The sequence below is a fragment of the Grampus griseus genome (assembly GCF_964374135.1).
Source record: "Grampus griseus genome assembly, chromosome: 20".
In the NCBI taxonomy this organism is placed as follows: domain Eukaryota; kingdom Metazoa; phylum Chordata; class Mammalia; order Artiodactyla; family Delphinidae; genus Grampus; species Grampus griseus.
The window spans coordinates 29,329,532-29,342,026 of record NC_139014.1 but is presented as its reverse complement, the minus strand read 5'-3'; the positions used below and the strand labels follow the sequence as shown (position 1 = coordinate 29,342,026).

Below are 12,495 nucleotides of genomic sequence, written 5' to 3'. Positions count from 1 at the left end.
ACATCTGAATATTGCTTTTCTGATTGGGGCATCACATTTTAAAAGAGGTTAGATACCCTTTCATTCTGAGAGATATTGCTAGGCATTGCGTGGTAGGGAAGGCTAGAGAAGTGGTCAAAAGATGGGATTAGACCCTTTGCCTGGGATGAAGCTGGCACTAGATTTGACAGACCCAGGGACTTCCCTGGTGGTCCAGTTGTTAAGACTCTGCACTCCTAAAATGCAGGGGTCACGGGTTCAGTCCCTGGGTGGGGAACTAAGATCCCCACAAGCCATGAGGCGTGGCCTAAAAAAAAAAAAAAGATTTGACAGACCTATAGTCTAGCATGCCAGTAGAATCCTAAATACATGGCAGTGGACAGCAGTTACAGGTAGGTATTTCAGTAGGAAATTGGCATGAGGGAATTTTCTTTTCTTTTTTTTTTTATTTTTTTGTGGTACGCAGGCCTCTCACTGCTGTGGCCTCTCCCGTTGTGGAGCACAGTCTCCAGACGCTCAGGCTCAGCGGCCATGGCTCACGGGCCCAGCCGCTCCGCGGCATGTGGGATCTTCCTGGACCGGGGCACGAACCCGTATTCCCTGCATCAGCAGGTGAACTCTCAACCACTGCGCCACCAGGGAAGCCCGGGAATTTTATTTTCTTACTATCTTCTTTTTTTTTTTTTCTGGCCGCGTTGCGTGGCATGCGGGATCTTCCCCAGGATTGAAACTGTGTCCCCTGCATTGGGAGCATGGAGTCATAACCACTGGACCACCCGGGAAGTCCTGCCGGAATTTGTGAATTTTAACTTGAAGTAGTAAGAGTTTCTCTATAGGACTAGGGTCCGAGGCATGTTACCAAGGCAAAACAGGACACAAGTTACAAGAACTAGGACCCAGATCTTGGAAAGAAGCTCATTTAATAGAACCGAAAAACAGAGTGATAACACTGGACTAATTACAGTAGTAAGTTGACACTGAGTCCCAGAGCTGTTCAACGGCTCATTTCTGGCCAGGACTTGTTCTAGAAATTGGGGTGTGGCCCTGGCTACAGGTGGGCATCTAGTAGCCCAACTGTGGAGAAAGAATGGCTGCAGTGGGGTAGGAAAAGAGAACGTAAAGCATAAATCATCGTATGTCCTAGTATGGGAAATCATTGACACAAAATACAATGTGAACGATTCTGCTTAGAGTTGTACAGCATGGTGGGCCTGAAAAGGTTTAAAAAATATATATCAAGAGAGAATCTGCCATAGATAAAAAAAAAGTTTGCTTTCCAATTAAGGAAAGCCATGAATGCCAGGTTGAAGAGTTTGTTCTGAATCAAAAGTCATGTGTCAAGTAGGTGGCTAAACTTGAGATGTTAAAAACAAGAACTGAAACTGCCAGACAATAATATATCATAATCATTTCAGTACCAAAGGGAAGATGTAAATAGCAGTCAGAGACCAGGCACCAAAACGAGATCAGGACCAAAGTGGTCAGATCAAAGAGTCAAAGAGATCAGAATGCTGGGAGCATACCGACATAATTCATAAAGCCACTAGTGATGTTTATCTTTTTCTGCCTTTTTTGTATAACACTGACAAACTATTGTTTGGAAAGTTGGATCATCCTATAAGCTGAAATAAGGATATAAGCCTAGACCAGAGAATAGTCCAGAAACCAGGTCAGAAGGCTATACAGTTCCAATTAACATTAGATTGCATAAAAATTAATTTGGCAATAGTCTACAAGATGGAAACTCTTGCAGCAATCCAGGAATGAAGTAATACGTGTCCAGATGAAAGCAGGGGCAATATAAGTAGGGAAACAATGAATCTAAGCGTCTCTGTAACGGAAAAATTAATAAGTGACTAGATGAGCTTAAAAGGAGAAGAGAAAGTTCACTACTAACTCCAAAGCTGCAGGAAATGGGGAACTTGGAGAGGGGTCCAGTTTGGTGGTAAAAATAATGTATATGGGTACTCTTTGAAATGACAGAAAGGTGTTCGAGTTTAGGTATATTAGCCCTAGGATGAAAGGATAGATCTGGAAGAATAGATTTAGGAATTTTGTGTACTTTATAGATATTGTGAAGCTAGCACTTTATTTTTTAGCATAAATTTCAGCTGTTTTTATTTTTATTTACTTTTTAATGTTTATGTTTTTAATTTATTTTTTATGTATTTATTTTATTTTTGGTTGTGTTGGGTCTTCGTTGCTGCGTGTGGGCTTTCTCTAGTTGTGTTGAGCGGGGGCTACTCTTTGTTGTGGTGAGCAGACTTTTCATTGCGGTGGCTTCTCCCGTTGCGGAGCACGGGCTCTAGAGCTCAGGCTCAGTAGTTGTGGCACAGGGTCTTAGATACTCTGTGGCATGTGGGATCTTCCTGGACCAGGGATCAAACCCATGTCCGCTGCATTGGCAGGCGGATTCTTAACCACTGAGCCACCAGGGAAGTTCCAAAGCTAGCACTTTAAAGGTGATATTAGTTCCTTCTCAGTATTCTACTTGCAATTTGAATAGGTTGCTATGCCACCAGATGCCTACGTTGTGAATAGCATGCTTCATACCACAGTGAGACTGAATGATAACATTTTTCCCCACTCATTTATGCCCTCTTCTTTCAAAAGTAGAGAAGTCTATAATAAAAAGGCATAATTTTAACTCATTGCTTATGAAAATAATACAAATACATTGGTCTTGTTTGCCCACTAGTTTTTGTTTTTTGGGATTTTTTTTGCAGTACGCAGGCCTCTCATTGTTGTGGCCTCTCGCGTTGCGGACACAGGCTCCAGACGCACAGGCCCAGCGGCCATGGCTCACGAGCCCAGGCATGTGGGATCTTCCCGGACCGGGGCACGAACCCGTGTCCCCTGCATCGGCAGGCGGACTCCCAACCACTGCGCCACCAGGGAAGCCCCATTGCCCACTAGTTGTAAATTTTAGTTCCTTGAAGCCCCAAGACGGGGCCTAGGCAGCTTCTGCTGGGTGAGTTGGGATGGTTATGCTAAGAGGGGGCTGAGCAGGTATAGCTGGGTGTTACCCCTTCCCAGTCGACAAGCGCTGCTTCACTTTTTTCTGTTTCATATGTGAGTTCCACATAAAGTTTGACTTAGAAAAGGAGTTTTCTGCAAAAAAATTTTTTCTTTGCTTCTGTAATCTTTGATCTAAGACCTTTTCCCCCTTCAGCCTTGAGTAGAACCGCTCTTTCTTCCTTCCTTCCTAACTCACTCTAAGCCTTTTTCATTCAGTCAGTTCCTCAAGGGTTTATGGTCCTTTCTGGTCAAAAACTTTTCAAGAACAATGAGTTGGAGATATGAACAAGTAATCCACAAATATAAAAAGTCAACAATCAAAAAATGTTTCACCTCACTAGTAAAGACCTATAAATTCAAACAACGTTGAGTGAGATACCAATTTCTAACTTAGAAGGGCAAGAGTGAAAGCATTGGTGAGAGGCATGGGGAAACAGGCACTCATGAACTGTTGGTGGGAATATAAATTGGCAGAACACTTTGAGGATTAATTTGACAGTATTTTTAAATATATCCTTTCACTCCGAAGTTCCAGTGCTAGGAATAATATCCTAAGAAACTAGCAAGACAAGTACCCAAAGGTACATATGCATAGTGAAAAGTTAGAAACAATCTAAGTATGCAACATGAAGGAACTGGTTACATAAATTATGATAAATCCAAATAATGATATTATTAAAATATTAATGTTCTGTGTGTACTGATGTGAGATATTATTAAGTAAAAAGACTAAACCATAAGACCATATACTCTGTAATCAAAAAATATTTATACATATTCATTTAAAAAGCGAATGATAGCTACCAAAGTGTTAGTTGTGGTTTTTGTGATGATGGAATTATGAGTGACTTATTTTTACTTGTCTATGTTTTCTAATTTTTCTACAATTAATAGAGATCAATTATTTTTAAAAGAATTTGAAAATAAAATCCTTTCTAGCTACCACAGATTTGTTAGGTGTCCAGGGCCTTAGCAGGTGACTTTTTTCCAAATTCTTGAGAAGAGAAACCTTTAACTGCCAACTTGGAGTTGACCAAAGAATCCAGCTTTTCTGCTTAACCACTTCTTTCCAACAAATCAGGAAAGAGGGATTATGGCTTTGCTTTGGATATGATCCAGAAATTATCTGGACATTTTTTAAAAGTTCATAATTCCAGGGACTTCCCTGGTGGTGCAGTGGTTAAGAATCCACCTGCCAATTCAGCGGACACGGGTTTGAGCCCTGGTCCGGGAAGATCCCACCTGCCATGGAGCAACTAAGCCCGTGCGCCACAACTACTGAGCCTGCACTCTAGAGCCCGCGAGCCACAACTACTGAGCTTGCATGCCACAACTACTGAAGCCTGTGCGCCTAGAGCCTGTGCTCTGCAACAAGAGAAGCTACTGCAACAAGAAGCCCGCACACCACATCTGGAGTAGCTCCCGCTCGCCGCAACTAGAGAAAGCCCGCATGCAGCAACAAAGACCCAATGCAACCAAAAATAAATAAATAAAATAATTTTTAAAAATTCATAACTCCACAACTCAAAGACATTTACTTTTTATTAATTTTTTGCTCTATTTTCTTCTATCTTTTTACAGTGCATAGTTTTTGGGGTTTCTACATGGTAATGATTACAGTTATATGTACTTTTACATTTTGGGTTTTTTTCCACTTAATATTACATGAACAGTTTCCCATGTTATAAATTCTTTTAAAAAGGTAGAATGCTATTTAACCGAGTAGATGTGCCATGATTTACTGAACTATTTCCCTTCATTAGAAATTTGTTTCCAATTATTCATTATTATAAATAATGCTGTGATGAACATTCTTATGTATACCTCACCCCCTTATACTCAGTCATGAAATCCTAGATATCAAATCTATTTATTGATATTTCTTTTCAACCCCACTGCCACCATCCTAGTACAAGCTACCATCATCTATAGACTGGAACAATACAACTGCCTTCTTTTTTCTAAATTTAATGTAATTTATTTTGAATAGGTAATATACTCACTGGTTCATAGAGTACAAAAGGATATATGGTGAAATTTCTCTTTCCCATTCCTACCCTCCAATCACTGAATTCCCTCTCTGGAGGAAGTAGGAAATCAGTATGATCACATATTTATGCAGTGGGTATTTATTGAGCACCTCCTGTAGGTCAGTCACTTATTAGACCTGGAGGTATAATGGTAAGCCAGATAGACATCGTATATAGACTCATGGATCTTACATTCAGTTTGAGAATACAAACAAAAAAAGTGAACAAATGTTAATTTCAAGTTGAAGCAAATATTATGGACATAAACAAGGGACTGAGCTAAGGAAGAACAAAGTCAAGCGTATTCTAGGTAAAATGGTCAAGTTAGGTCTCTTTGAGGAGGTGGCATTTATACTGAGATCTAAAGCAAGAGGAATGAACCAACCAAAGAATAGGAGGAAGAGCACTCTAAGCAGATGGAAGAGCTTATGCAAAGGCCCGGAGGCAGGAAAGAGCTTGGTGGATACTAAGAATAAAAAGAAGAGGCAGGGCTTTCCTGGTGGTCCAGTGGTTAAGACTCGGCACTTCCAAATCAGGGGGCACAGGTTCGATCCCTGGTTGGGGGACTAGGATCCCACATGCCGCCAGGGGCGGCCAAAAAATAAAAATTAAAAAAAAAGAGTGGGATGTGACATAGTGAAGAGCTTAGCTATTCATGGGAAGAAGGACACTTACTCCATTGTAAATGAAAAAAATCAAGGTACAAATGAAAGCAGGGCTTTGTTCTTTGTTGGTGGGAAGATTAGAGTTTTCATCCAATGGTTTCTAATTTCTCGATGACAGGTGAGACAAGGTCTTTGCTAAAACTGGGAATGGAGAAAGGGGTGTAAAAGTTTTGAGGAAACAGGAGCCTTTCTGTCATAGTCACCTTGGGAAATGGGAATGTGTTCCTGTTAGAGAAACATAGTGGGATTCTTGGGATGTTCTGAGTGCTAATTGGAGGCTTGAGATTCTGCATTTAAAATGAAATGAATTCAGCTGTGATTTATCAAGAGTCAAACCTGTTGATAATTTGAATTAGGAGAGTAAAAAAATTCTTGAAAAAAGTGAGTGGGGGAAACGACTGAGCAGAGAGTTAAGCCTTAGAATATGCTCAAAGGAAACAGAGAATGTGTGGCCTGAGAAGTAGGGAAGTAGAGTGTCCTCAACCGCATGAAAGAAGAGAATTTAAGAAAGTGGTTATCAGCAGTGTCCCTAATAGGACATTGAGGTCAAGGAAGGCAAGGCCTGGAAAGGATGGCTGCCTCTGGTTTAAAAGGATTGCAGCTCTATTTACAATAGCCTGGAGATGGAAACAACATAAGTGCCCATCATTGGATGAATGGATAAAGAAGATGTGGCACATATATACAATGGAATATTACTCAGCCATAAAAAGAAACGAAATTGAGCTATTTGTAATGAGGTGGATAGACCTAGAGTCTGTCATACAGAGTGAAGTAAGTCAGAAAGAGAAAGACAAATACCGTACGCTAACACATATATATGGAATTTAAGGGAAAAAAATGTCATGAAGAACCTAAGGGTAAGACAGGAATAAAGACACAGACCTACTAGAGAATGGACTTGAGGATATGGGGAGGGGGAAGGGTAAGCTGGGACAAAGTGAGAGAGAGGCATGGACGTATATACACTACCAAACGTAAGGTAGATAGCTAGTGGGAAGCAGCCGCATAGCACAGGGAGATCAGCTCAGTGCTTTGTGACCGCCTGGAGGGGTGGGATAGGGAGGGTGGGAGGGAGGGAGATGCAAGAGGGAGGAGATATGGGAACATATGTATATGTATAACTGATTCACTTTGTTATAAAGCAGAAACTAACACACCATTGTAAAGCAATTATACTCTAATAAAGATGTAAAAAAAAAAAAAAAGGAGGCCTCCTTAACTGGGGTTTATTTATCCCTATGGTTGATGGAATTGATACCAGACTGCAAGGGGGAAGAGGACTGAATGGTATTAAGTGAGGCTAGTAAAAATCAGCCACTTATTCTAAGAAACTGGAGAACCAAGACGTTTGAAAAGGCAGCAGTATCAAGTGAGTTGTGTCCTAAATGGGGAGGCTTATGAATGTGTGAAAAGGTGAAGGAGCTAGTGTAGAGAGACTGGAAATATTGGAGAGAGAAGAACGTGGGCAAAGATCCCTTTCAAGACTGAATAGGTTGTAATTTATCCAACAAATATTTATGAATGCCTGACAAGCCAGGTACTTGGGTTACAGATGTATGTAAGCCATACAGAAAAATTCTTGCCCTCCTTGGTATGTATGGCTTAGTTAGTAGGTAATCAAGAGCTGAGAGAAGAGGAGGAAGAGGTATCTTTCTTTCTTATACTCCAGGGTAGACTGGGAGTGTACAACACTGGCATGTTTTTGCACTTGAAAGAAAATAGAAGAACTAAAGGTAGTGTATTAGTCTGCTCGGGCTGCCATAGCAAAATACCACAGATTGGGAGGCTTAAATGACAGAAATTAATTTTCTCAGTTCTGGAGGCTAGAAGTCCAAGATCGCGGTACCAGGAGGGGTGGTGTCTGGTGAGACCTTTCTTCCTGACTTGCAGATGGCTCCTTCTTGCTATATCCCCACATGGCCTTTTCTCTATATGCACACAGGGAGATCTCTGGTGTCTCTTTCTCCTATAAGGCAACAGTCCTATCAGATTAGGGCCCTAGTCTTATGACCTCATTTAATCTTAATTACTTCCTTAAAGGCCCTAATTCCAAATGCAGCCACACTGAGGTTTAGAGCCTCAACATAGGAACTTGGAGGGGGGACACAATTCAGTCCATAACGGGGGGGGATGGGGGGGTCAAAGTGGAAGAGCTGGAGATTGGTTACCTGTGGGGGGAGGTGGAGATAGGATGGGTAAATTGAGGAAATCTGAGAGAGCTGGAGCAGGAAGCACTTGTAGCTGACCATGGAGGGGCTAAAATAGGAAATCTAGTGTGGCCTGGAATTGTCGGAGAGGAGCTGCTGTGTATTTCTTAGTTTCCTAGGATACCTACTTGGAGATTTACGTAGATAGATGATACCAAACAAGCCCATAGGTTGTTAGAGAAGGAGAAAAAAAAAAACTCAAACGCCTTTTCAAACGTTTAAATTCAAATTAAGCTTCAAGTGTCAGTGGGTTCAAAAGTTTTGGTATTGCTGAATAATGGTAATATGTTACATTTATATAGCTATTTCGATTTTATTCACTTTTACATACATTCTCATGTGTTTCTCACAAAAACCTGGTAGAGCAGTTGATATTATCACATCCCCGTTTTTTAGATGAAACTAAAATTGGGGGAATTTATAAGGTCACCAGGCTAGAATTGGTGTGATTGGGTCTTCTTAACTTTTACACTCACTCTGATTTTTCTAACTTGTCTTCAATTCACTATTCAGTGCTGAGAGAAATATCAAAAAACAGGTAGAAGGGGAGGTCATAATGTGATCCTATGAAAAGTAAAATTTCCAAATAAAAGCTACAGAAGAGAAAATTCCCACATGTCAAATGTATGTTCTGTTCTCTGACATGACAATTTTTTTAATTGGAGTATAGTTGATTTAAAATGTTGTGTTAGTTTCTGCTGTACAACAAAGTGAATCAGTTATACATATACATATATGTACTCTTTTTTAGATTCTTTTCCCATATAGGTCATTACAGAGTATTGAGAAGAGTTCCCTGTGCTATACAGTAGATCCTTATTAGTTATCTGTTTTATATATAGTAGTATTACTTAAACAATGTTGACAGCACCGTGGAGATGGGAATCAATGGTTGATATTCCATCACTAACCAAAACCATTAAACATGGAAGTAAATGGAAAACTACCACCACTTTTCTGAGAAATTCAGAAATCTCAGATAAAAACAAAAACTAATATTAAACATTTGTGAAACTAACACCCAGAACTGACATTATATCTTATTTTATATGCTTTAGTTTTTTCTAACAGAAGAAATAAAACCTTACAGGTAAAATGGTATCTGATCCCTAACCCCAGTCAGAATCTCCTTCTGGTTTGTCCAGTGGAGAGCCCTAGTATGAGTTGAGACAGAGAGAAGAGAGAGAGAATGGTATTGCTTTTCCCAGGTTCCTTTCTATAAAATCAGTTTGGGCTGACTGAGTCCTTTAACTGAAGGGCAAGATTATTTCAAGCTGGCTCTGTCTCCAGGACACTCTCCTTCCAGGTTCCAGTAACAGCTCCCAAACTTTCTCCATTCTATGGGTGGTAAGAGCACTATTACTAGTCCTTGGACATTTTATTATCCTTGTGGTTTTCTCATACAGTTGTAGATTATGTCTTATTAAATAATACTCAAACTAGTCTAATTTGAGTATGCATCTGCTTCCTATTTATTCCCTGACCAATTCACTGGGGAAGCTAGCCAAAATGCACATTTTCAAGCCTTTGCCCCCTTTCTTTTCATTAATTCACTTAGTTATTCATTCACTCAACAGCTCTTTAAGTGCCCCATGTGCCTGGCACCAGGTAAGATGTTATGGGTACAAAGGTAACGAGACACAGTTCCTGCCTTTGAGAGAAGACACACAACAAGGAAGCAACTTAATCATGGCTAATGATTATGTGATAGAGGATTAAGGGAGCAGGTGGTAACTTTAGATTCAGTGACCAGGGAAGGCCTCTCTGTGGAGGTGGCATTTCAGCCTGAAACATGAGATAAAACCTGAGGGAAGGGCATTTGAGGCAGAAGAAACCACAAGTGCAAAAGGTGGGAGAGTGCTTGGTGTTTTCAAAGAGTAGAAAGGAAACCAGTGTGCTTGGAGCAAAGTAAACTGGAGATGCACCATAAGGCTGGAGAGCTAGGCAGGAATCAGATGGTGTAGGGCCTCCTGGACAGGCCATGGTAAAGAATTTGCATTTTGTTCCAAGGGCAATGAGGAACCATTAAGTATTTTAAGCAGAGGAGGGTTGTATATGTTTAAAGATTATTCTTGCTGCTGAGTAGGAATAGATTGGAAAAGGACAAGATGGAAGTAGAACCACAAATAACAAATGATGATGAGGTTGTGGAGAAAAAGGAAGCCTTGTATTACATGGTTGGTGGGAATGTAAATTGGTGCAGCCACTGTGGAAATTAGTATGGAGGTTCCTCAAAAAACTAAAAACAGAGTCTGATTGGGACTTCCCTGGGGGTGTAGTGGATAAGACTCTGTGCTCCCAATGCAGGGGGCCTGGGTTCGATCCCTGGTCAGGGAACTAGATCACACATGCATGTCACAACTAAGAGTTCACATGCCACAACCAAGGAGCCCATGAGCCACAACTAAGGAGCCTGCCTGCCACAACTAAGGTGTCGGTGCAACCAAATAAATAAATATTGAATAAATAAATAAATAAAAATAGAGTATGATCCAGCAAGTCCACTCCTTGGTATATATCCAAACAAAAACACTAAGTTGGTAAGATACATGCATCCCAATGTTCACAGCAGCACTATTTACAATAGCCAAGATATAGAAGCAACCTAAGTGTCCATCAACAGATGAATGGATAAAGAAGATGTGACATATATATATATATATATATATATATATATATATACACAATGAAATACTTCTCAGCCATAAAAAAAGAAGGAAATTTTGCCATTTACAACAACATGGATGGACTTGGAGGGCATTATGTTTAGTGAAATAAGTCAAAGATACTGAATGTTATCATTTATATGTAGAATCTAAAAACTAAACTAGTGAATATAACAAAAAAGAAAAAAAAGATGGAAATAGAGATATGGCAGTGAGAGTGAAGATGGAGAGAACTGGCTGGATTTGAGATGTATTTTGGAGGTAGAACCAGTGGACTTGGTGGAGGAAGAAATGGGAAAAACTCTAGGCTGACTGATAGATTTGACTTCTACAAGTGGATCATTGAATGGTGGAGTCCTTTACTGAGATTGGAAAGAAACATATTTCTGGAGGGAATATGAAAAATTCTGATTCAAGTCATTCTTTGAGAAACACTATCCACAGCCCGAGTACGCATGCTTAAAGCTCTACAAAATAACTAGACAACTCCGACCCTACTGTGGAAAAAGGAATGAAGTTAACATTTATCCAATATGTTTTGTATGCCAGGTGCCATCATACCTATCATCTTATTTAATCTTTATCGTAGTCCTATGATGTTATCTCCGGTTTACAGATGAGGAAACAGAAGCCCAGATGGGTTAAGTGACTCATAAAAGATTGCACAGCTAGTGAGGTGGTAAACTTGATATGCAAGCCTATTTCTTCAGAGACCGAGTTCAAAGCTGTTTCACCACACAACACTGCTGTTAAAAGGTGGGTTCTTTCCTCATAACTTTGGTCACTGAATTTCTTAAATATGACCATGGAAAGAGTGTGGTAAAAAGAATTAAATTAGCTCTTATGTAATTGTTTTCCTTTCTTTTCCAAGCAAGACTTTCGATTAAACAAATTCATGTTTGATATACATCAATGCTGGTCCTCTTCCAACTGTTGTATGATGTTACACAGGAGATTTTTTTTCATTTCCTCATTCTAACCATTTTCACCATATTATGAAATAAAGAAATTTGAGTTTTAAAAAATTCAGGAATTTCACCATTTCTCTTTTCTGCAATCTTTGAGGTCAAATATTAAAACTTACCAATGAAGAAACTACAGTTCTGTGTACTTTAGTAAAAGTTCAGATGCACTGTATAACTCTTTACAAGTTTTGCCCAGTGCCTTCTCTGTAGCTGATTTATTTCCCCTTTTCTTGGTTATATTCCTGCAGTCATCACTTTTAGGTCACGTGATTCTGAAATAAGAAACATTTAGGCAGTTTTGCAAAATGTAACAGGATACACTTTGTCCTATTAACCACTAACAGCGATCCAAATGTGATCTATCAAAAACTTAGATAAATGATATCATCTTGGAAGAAAAATACCTCTTGGCTCAATTGGGAAATGTTGAGAAGAACTATGGCAAATTTTTTCTCAAGAAAAAATTGTTGTTTTCCAAATTCACCAGTTTTTGAAATAACTTCACCCAAACAATTTGTTTTAAAAAGTTATCATAAGAATCCGCCTGCCAATGCAGGAGACACGGGTTCGAGCCCTGGTCTGGGAAGATCCCACATGCCGTGGAGCAACTAAGCCCATGCGCCACAACTACTGAGCCCGTGTGCCACAACTACTGAGCCTGTGCTCTAGAGCCCGTGCACTGCAACAAGAGAAGCCACCACAATGAGAAGCCCACGCACTGCAACCGAGAGTAGCCCCCACTCGCCACAGCTAGAGAAAGCCTGCATGCAGCAATGAAGACCCAACACAGCCATAAATAAATAAACAAATAAATAAAGTTATTTTTTTAAAAAGTTATCAGGACCACCTCATAATCATTAGAATGACTACTATTTAAGAAAATCCAGAAAATAACAAGTAGAGAAGAGGCTGTGGAGAAATTGGAACCCTCATGCCCTGTTGGGAATACAAAATAGTGTGAC

At 39.9% G+C, this 12,495-nt stretch overlaps 1 long non-coding RNA gene across 1 annotated transcript in view; it reads right to left on the bottom strand.

Annotated features, from left to right (window-relative positions):
• LOC309838556 overlaps positions 1-12,495 on the bottom strand; it is a 57,159-nt gene that overhangs the window by 10,168 nt on the left and 34,496 nt on the right. The window contains exon 3 of the long non-coding RNA XR_014298362.1: positions 11,653-11,805. This is a non-coding gene — a long non-coding RNA (uncharacterized lncRNA). The remainder of the gene's footprint in view (positions 1-11,652; positions 11,806-12,495) is intronic.